At 41.6% G+C, this 8,828-nt stretch overlaps 1 long non-coding RNA gene across 2 annotated transcripts in view; it reads right to left on the reverse strand.

The window, feature by feature from the left end:
• The window catches only part of LOC310754370, a 36,518-nt gene extending 35,200 nt beyond the window's left edge, over window positions 1-1,318 (reverse strand). For both annotated transcript variants that reach the window (XR_014543769.1, XR_014543770.1), the window contains exon 1: window positions 599-1,318. This is a non-coding gene — a long non-coding RNA (uncharacterized lncRNA). The remainder of the gene's footprint in view (window positions 1-598) is intronic.
• Between the last annotated feature and the right edge of the window lie 7,510 nt (window positions 1,319-8,828).

Genomic DNA, 8,828 nt, shown 5'->3' on the forward strand with positions numbered 1-8,828 from the left:
TAAGCCACTGATTGACAGCAGTTGAAATCTAGGATGGCTAGCCAAAACATTTTTCTAAAAGTAACACCTATATTGTTATAACAGTTCCACCCTGGAGGAGGAAGTTATTTCCGATTGCAAACTATTCCAATACTGTTGATCATTTTACTGCAACTGTTGCTGCTAGCTGAACAAACTGGCTAATCCTGGCTGTAAATACAGTGAGTGTGAATGTTCTCATAGTACAGTATAGGGCTTAACACAGAGCTCCTAGGATCTTATTCATTCACCTTCAGTGTATGTGTCCCTCAGCACTGGTACTTGTTTACTTTACTCTTTGTTTTTTGTGGGTATTTTTTGCAACATGCCATTGACACAATAATGGTGCATTAGTGGTCGATTCATACTAGACCATCCAGATATCATTTCACTTTATTAACTGTTCTGTGGTGCTTTCTCAGTATTATCTCGTTATTGCCAGCTGGAGGGGCATTCTTGCACTGTAGTACAACAAAAGCAGGAGGAAAGAATAACCTGGAACATTTCTGACACAACGAGTCACATTATTTTAGCAGGAACCTATTGGGCATGCACTGATTGGAAATAAAGCATTGCTTACTCTGCAGTGATTTTTTGCAGCCACTTTCCCTTCGGGGCTCCCTATGGATCAGCTTCTCTTCTTCAAACCAATGGATCAAATGAATATATTAGCTTCTTCTAAAACTGAAAGGTTGAGGGAGAAAGGTGTGCTTTGGAGAGAGGAATAGAATGGGTAATGATCTGGGAATCTATGTTCAGGAGTGGTTGGTGGCCACTGAGACTAGTAGGACAGAAGGCTGATAGCCCAACAGGAGTTGATGCAGAGCCAATGACAGGCAGAGCCAACTAGTTTTTGTGGGAGATTACAGTCAAACATAACTATGCATGACTGCTAGTTAGTGCACGAAGGGGTTAAAGACTACAAAGTTGTATTGCTAGATAGACCCAGGTCATGCTCCCTCTCAACTGGAGAAGAATTGAAACCTTTCATCTTCATCTCTCCCTCGGCATCATGTAACAAGAATGACATGTTTAAACTTGCTCCCAAGCTTACAGCATGTGTTTGGAACTATATTCTGTACTTTCTACCCAAGAGTGTCCTGCCTGTGTTTCTCCTTACAGCTGCATGGAACAACACATGTATCAGACCTACATATCTGTAAGTAAAGCATTTTTAACTTACTTAGCAGTGTGTGTTCTGCTCCTTGCAAAAGGGCTAAATGCAGCTAAGGGAGATAAAGAGGTCTAACAACCTATATTCCTAGTGATATACTACTGCTCAACTTTTGTGAGTTTAATACTCTGCTACTGGGGCTCTCTGTATGCAAAGCCCATGTTTTGAATCCAGGCACACAGCCACTTCTTTTGTTGTTCACCCACACATGTGGGTCCAAGTTTTGACCTCAGCCTACTTGCTGCTAAGTTCTATAACAGCAACATTGAGACTAAGACAGAGAAAGCTGACAGCTTGTGCCCTATTACCACCCTCACCAGACTGGTAGTAAATAAAAAGACAGACAAGTGATGGCTGGCTAAGGGCATACTGAGGCTGGTAGGTTACCACCCTGCTTGCCCTAATGGACCAGCATCCACTGAAATATAATAGCAATTGATATTGACATTTATTATAGACCTCAATATATCATCCCAGCATAAATGTATCTCTGCCATTATAAACAATAACTCTCCCACACACACATTCAATTGGAATAATAACAATCTCACTTTCTTTTAAAGATAAGTAACAGCACAACCCAACCCAAACCAAATCATGTCTACTCAGAAGCAGATCCTATTGAACTCAGTAGGGCTTACTCCCAGGTAAGCAGTTAGGACTGCAGTCTTAATTAGACTCTATTAGTAAAATGTTGTGTGTATTTGTGTGTTTAGACACATATAAAGGCTTGAATGAGGGAACAACACATCAAGACCCATCACACTGCTCAAACTATTTTCTAGTGAACTTAGGGCATCCAGTGAAAATAGCCCATCATGCCTTATGTCCGTACAACGTACGAGAAGGAGACTAGTAAAGAAGTGCATTTAAAATATATAGTTACGATCCATTTAATGAAGTCATCCTGCAAAACCAAAAGCCCATCAAACTTTCAACATAAAATCCATGCCTGCTTAAATCAAATGAGTTTCAGCATTCATTGTAAAAGGCTGTCTTTGCAATCCCCAAGTAATGTAAATTCATTTAAGCGAGAGAGAGAACAAATGGTCATTTAATGAAACAGCTCCAATTTGAATGTATAAAAGGAAATAAGAAGGGCTCTGCATTAGCCTTACTGTGGTAAAATTTTTGGCAGTTGTCAAAGGTCAATGAGCACATAGGCTTTTCCAAAAAAACAAGAGAAGTGATACATTATTTGTTACTCTCAGACACTTGCTATTTTACTCAAATGTAGGTGGATTCCATATTGTTACAAGAAATTAGTACCACCACCTCTGCTTCTCTAAGTAGAAAGACACAAGGTTCACTTTTTTTCAGTCTTGCCATGTGATGAGAGAGTGAGTGTGTGTATTCACTGGAGACAGAAAAACATCCAGGCAGAAAATGCCAGCTTGCAAAGCAGTATCTTTTCCCTGAAGCAAACAGTCAGGGCTGACTGATGCCCATTGCAACTGGTAGCACAGATGGCAAGATGCCCAACAGTGGAGCACCATCTTGTGGGCAGAAGAGCAAGAAAAGTAAACACTTTAGTTAATGTCATTCCTGCTTAACTATAGTCAGCTACTCCCGTTTTGGGTTGATCCTGATGCCACTGGGATTACCATGGAGGGCTGACACTATGAAGTGCCACTGCCTCTTGCTCTTCTCATTCATTTCTTGGGTAAAGTAAAAGTAAAGGTATCCCTGACCATTAGGTCCAGTCGCGGACGACTCTGGGGTTGCGCACTCATCTTGCTCTATAGGCCGAGAGAGCCGGCGTTTGTCCGCAAACAGCTTCCAGGTCATGTGGCCAGCATGACTAAGCCATTTCTGGTGAACCAGAGCAGAACACGGAAATGCTGTTTACCTTCCCGCCAGAGCGGTACCTATTTATCTACTTGCACTTTGATGTGCTTTCGAACTGCTAGGTTGGCAGAAGCAGGGGCCAAGCAACAGGAGTTCACCCCGTCATGGGGATTCGAACTGCCGACCTTCTGATCGGCAAGCCCTAGGCACCCATATCCCAAGCTTCCTTTGCTTTGGCATTGGAGTAAACCTTCATCTTACAGCAAGCCAGCAAAAATTAGACAATGTCTCTGGCTCTGTGTTGTTGTTGTTGTTCATTGAAGCTTGTAAGCTGCCTCACAGGCTGCTGCAGAGGGGTAAACGAGCTATAACTTTAAAACTAAGCCATGCCTTTGAGTGATGCTTTCAGCCAGACATCAGTGCTCTGAGTTCCAACTGACATCACCCCAGCTGTTGCTTTTCATTTATAACAACTAGCTTGCAACTGGGTTGCAGATAGCATTTATCTAGGCACTGTATTTACAGACAGGGTTAATGTTTACTTCCTTTATACCTGCTTGTTGGCATCCGTCCAGCATGAGATACAATGCAAGAGTGCCACATCGGGGGGGGGGGTGGGCATGAAGTGAAGCCACTGGAGAGTTACGGCACCTGCTGTGGCTGTAGAGACCTATACAGAAGAGGCATGTTTTGTTGCAGCTGAGGCAGATGAAGCCACCCAGTTTCGTTGTTACAGGTGCACCATGGTGTTTCTTCTCTGTGTGCTCTTCCCAGAAGGCATACCAATAGTTGTACAACTAAATACCTTAGGGAGTTATTAATTATAAAGTGTCTGCATAGATGATACAAAAAAGCATTTAGGGAAATCTGTGTAATGGTTATAGGGGTTGCTCGTGCGTAAGTTGCCGCCACTCCTGGCTAGGTTGCCTGGTTAAACCTTTTCTGGCTGGACAGCCCTTCACTTCGTGGCTGTTTCAGTCGCTAGCAGAATCCGTCAGTGGGCGTTTCTTGAACTTCTTCCAGCAAAGAAGTTCTTTGACGCCAAGTCTACGCCTACTTTCCCTGCGTGGAAGTCTTCTGCGCAGGGTGGGTGTGGGTAGCGGAGGACCCATGCTCTCCCCGCTGGCCTCCGGCGAGGAGTCCTGGAGCCCCCTCGCCGATTCCCCCATCTGCCCCCCTTTATCCCTGGTGTTACTCTGATTTCCTTCCCCAGCCGATGAGCTGCCTCTCTCCCTGCTGGGCCCTTCTCCAGCATCGCTTGGGAGCCTTGCCTCCACCTCTGGCTCTGATGTCAGTTCCCTGACAATCTGGATTCTCAGTCCCACTAACACACAATCTGCCCACCTGCTCACTTGACCTTTTGTACTTTCCTTAACATCTCTCCTTTCTGGGGATGCCCCTATCATGCTTGCTGCAGTTCATATCCTGTTTGCTGGTCAGGTACTTCCTCCATCACCCCCAACACACACACAAATAATGCCCAGCCTCCAGCATCCCTTGCTTTAATATCAGCAAACCAGGCAAAATTCCTGTCTACTGGTTGGATTTTTTATTTTTTTTAAAGTGTAAGAGGCCTTCTCTGCTCTTGTAGCAGAAAAGCAGCACATGCATTTAAAATAAATACTTGTGTTAACTGTGTACGGTCACAACAATGCTTGCAAAACGATGTTCTGATCTGGAGCTGATGTCACCAAGCAGTTGTTGCTTGGATGTGTATGCTAAGGAGATGGCTAATTTTGAAATAATTACCGTGTAATATACGCTTCTAATTTGTACTTTCCTTAACATCTCTCCTTTCTGGGAATGCCCCTATCATGCTTGCTCCAGTTCATATCCTGTTTGCTGGTCAGGTACTTCCTCCATCACCCCCAACACACACACAAATAATGCCCAGCCTCCAGCATCCCTTGCTTTAATATCAGCAAACCAGGCAAAATTCCTGTCTACTGGTTGGATTTTTTATTTTTTTTAAAGTGTAAGAGGCCTTCTCTGCTCTTGTAGCAGAAAAGCAGCACATGCATTTAAAATAAATACTTGTGTTAACCGTGTACGGTCACAACAATGCTTGCAAAACGATGTTCTGATCTGGAGCTGATGTCACCAAGCAGTTGTTGCTTGGATGTGTTTGCTAAGGAGATGGTTAATTTTGAAATAATTACCTGCTTCATTCATTTACTTTGGTTATATATTTTGAATTAGTTAAATTTATATGTAGCTCATTACTAATTGTGTTCACAGGTGGAGTTTAGTTTGATGTATATACTCAGAGCAAATATGGAAGGAACAACAGATATCACACAATCCTATTTCTAAATGAGCTAAAGGTACAGCTGGGGAGCATACTGGGCTATAGACCTGTTAGATATTTAAATCCATTAGCTAGTTAACTTCATTGTTAGTTTAGTTATGTATTATATTTAGATTTTGGATTTATATTCTCTCTATAGATATTCACAGCTATGCTTAGTGGTCTGGCATTTAAAACATTAGTACTTTATGTAAAGAGATTTGGTGAGTATGAAGGTTAAATTTGACTGTGTTTCTTCATGCAAGGAAAGCCACAATAGTCATACTTTTTATTGCAGGTTTTCTTCATAAACAGTGAATAAATGCAGGAAGCAGTCTTTGGCAGGTTAGAGATGGAGAGCTGTGACAAGTTAGTATATTTTCCAGGCCTTCAAAAAAGGAAACTAGAATAAATTTGATCTTAATAGAGTTTTAAGGACCTTACTTTTAAAGGGTTGTCCTTCAGATTTCCATCTGTAAATCTTGTTAGCTGGTTTAGTAGGTAGGTTGACATGTTAGATTTGTCTGCACTCTTTTGTTATACAGGCAAAAACATTTATCACGTAAAATATTGAAACTGTTTTTGGTTTTGGTTTTTGTAGGTTTCTGGCATAGATGGTAAGTATATGCATTTGAGGAAACTTGGGATTCACATCCAAGCCCAGTCCATGCACACTCAAGCACACACCCATCAGGAAACCATAAGCCGCGACCCCCATCCATCTCATACATAGACACACACAGCTTCCCTATCTATATACATAAACACATATCCCCAATTTATGCACACATACAAAACCACCCCTGTCCATATACACATACCAATCCCTCACCACAACTCACACATTCCCCATCCATAAGCACATAGCATATGCATGCACACACATCACAAATGCACACCCAGAGACAATCCCCCTAGTCTACACACACACACACCACTAATCCATACACACAGACATGCCACCATCTCCTCATCCACAACACACCATGCCCTCATCCCAGTACACGCATCTCCCAAACCAACTACACATGCACACACATCCTCCAGTCCATACATATATACAGTCGCATCCATCCATGCATCCATCTGTAGACACCATCCACTCATCCCAACACAGACATCCACCCCATCTAACCACACAAATCCCTTCATACACACACATCCCCATCCATCAACAGACATCTCCTCCTTCTCTCCACACATTCCCATCTATTTACATACACATACACATACACATTGACACACACTAATTATTGTTTACTCCAATGCCAAAATAAAAGGAAAGCTGCAGATTAAAGCAGATAGAGGCAGAAATGGGATTTTGCACTTCATAGTGTCAGCCTACATGGGGACTGTTGGTGCTTAATTATCAGCCGAAACCTTGAATGGTTTAACAGCAAGTCACTTTTCCCAGGGAACTCTAGCCCTGTGAGGGCAACAGTGGTCTCCTAACAACTCTCAGCACCATTACTGAGGTGCTGGACACTGAGGTCCAGAGTCAAGGGACTTCTGGTGGTTCCCTCACTGCAAGAAGCAAAGCTACAGGGAACTAGGCAGAGGGCCTTCTCGGTAGTGGCACCCACCCTGTGGAACGCCCTCCCTTCAGATGTCAAGGAAATAAGCAGCTATCCTATTTTTAAAAGACATCTGAAGGCAGTCCTATTTACGAAAGTTTTTAATGTGTGATACTTTAATATATTTTAAATCTTTGTTGGAAGCCACCCAGAGTGGTTGGGGAGACCCAGCCAGATGGGCAGGGTACAAATAATAAATTATTAATAATCTAATCTCCCAGGATTCTTTGGGAGAAGCCAAGATCATTTAAAGTGGTGTGATACTGCTTTAAGTGTGTAGTGCAGATAAGGTCTTGGTTACGTCAATAATCCAGAGTCACCAGTTGTGCGCAGACATGGTGACTTGAAATCCTTCTAATTACTGATGGAAAGATCTGTGGGCAAGGTTCCCTGAAAGACAGGCTTATTTTATATCTGAAAGAGATGGAAAGCACAACAACTGAAAGGGCAAATAAAACAAAACAAAAAGTGAAGCTGCTTTAGACACATAAATACAAGGTATGGAATTGACGTTTTAGTGCTCTTCTACATATTTGAAAAACAATACTCATTTTAAGTAACCAGTCCATATCAGATGATATTAATCTTTGTGGAGCTTTAACTCCAAAGCCCATCAAATGTGTTTTGCACCATTAGGTTTTGCTCTCTCACATCTTTCATGAGATAGTGATGACCATCCTTTACAATGAAGTATTTCTTATCCTTATTGTTATACTTTGCAAATATTATGTAGATTACTATTATGTCCCCTGGAAAAGCATCTCTGCAATTTTACTGCAGCTCTGGCCCACTATCTATAATCTATATTGCTTTGCAGTAAACTCACAAGAAGCAAGTTTAGTGATTGATTAAATGCCTCAGCTTTGCGGTGATTGCTACTCAATCGCAGAAACTGTTTATTGTACACTACAAACAAATAGATAACATCTTTTAATTATTGATTACAGTCCTACCAACCAATGCTGCCCTTATTAAAGGACAGATAACATCAAATTCAGCAATTTTAATGTGTTCCCCTGCAAGATTAATTTAATGAAGCCCTAAAGAGATTGATCAACTTTTCATGTCTATTGACCAAGGCTAGCTAATTTCTTGGAATGTATGTTGTGATGAACTCATATGTTTAGCTAACATATTGGTGAATTATGCAATTCAGCCAGGCAATCAGCTGATCTACAGGAGCATCACATGAGGCAGTTACTCTGACTTACAGAGGTATCAGGTAGTTAAGCTTTTAATCTGGTCTGGGGACAGAGTTGGATAAGCGATATTAAAACAAAGAAAAAAGAAAAACAGTGAAAGTCACATATAGCCAAGAAGGACACGCAACTCTGATTTTATAGAATAAGAGTTTAGGCCAGGAAAGTGAGCAACCAGTGTGGAAATGAATGGATTCCAGTAGCCTTGACTGCAGAGTTGTTAAGAAATGATAATAATACAAATTAATATATATTTATTTATACTCTGCCTTTTTCCTTTTTCAAGGCAGCTTACACATAAAAACAAGAATTGCTAAAAACATAGAAAAAGCAATCATTAAAAATACAACTGAACATTAATAGAATTAAAACAATGTACATGTATAAACTCTTTTTAAAACATACAAATAATTACAATAAAATCATGTCACCAGCCCTTTCATTAAAAGCAGTCAATTTCCAAAAGCCTGTTAGAACAAGGCTTCTTCCCCTGTTGGCAGAAGGACAACAAGGAAGGAGCCAGTCTAGCTTCCCCAGGGAGGGAATTTCAGAGTCTAGGAGCAGCCAACAAGGAGAGCTTTTCCTGCGTCCCCTCTAAGCATGCCTGTGAGGGTGGCAGGACTGAGAGAAGGGTCTCCCTTGAAGGTCTCAAAACTGGAGCAGGTTCATATGAGGGAATATCGTCTTTCAGATAGTGTGGACATAAGCAATGTAGGGTTTCATCGGTCATAATCAGCACTTTGAATTGTGCCCAGAAACACACCAGTGTCAGTGGAGCTCCCTGTAAC

Source organism: Podarcis filfolensis (genome assembly GCF_964270895.1).
Source record: "Podarcis filfolensis genome assembly, chromosome: Z".
NCBI lineage: Eukaryota > Metazoa > Chordata > Lepidosauria > Squamata > Lacertidae > Podarcis > Podarcis filfolensis.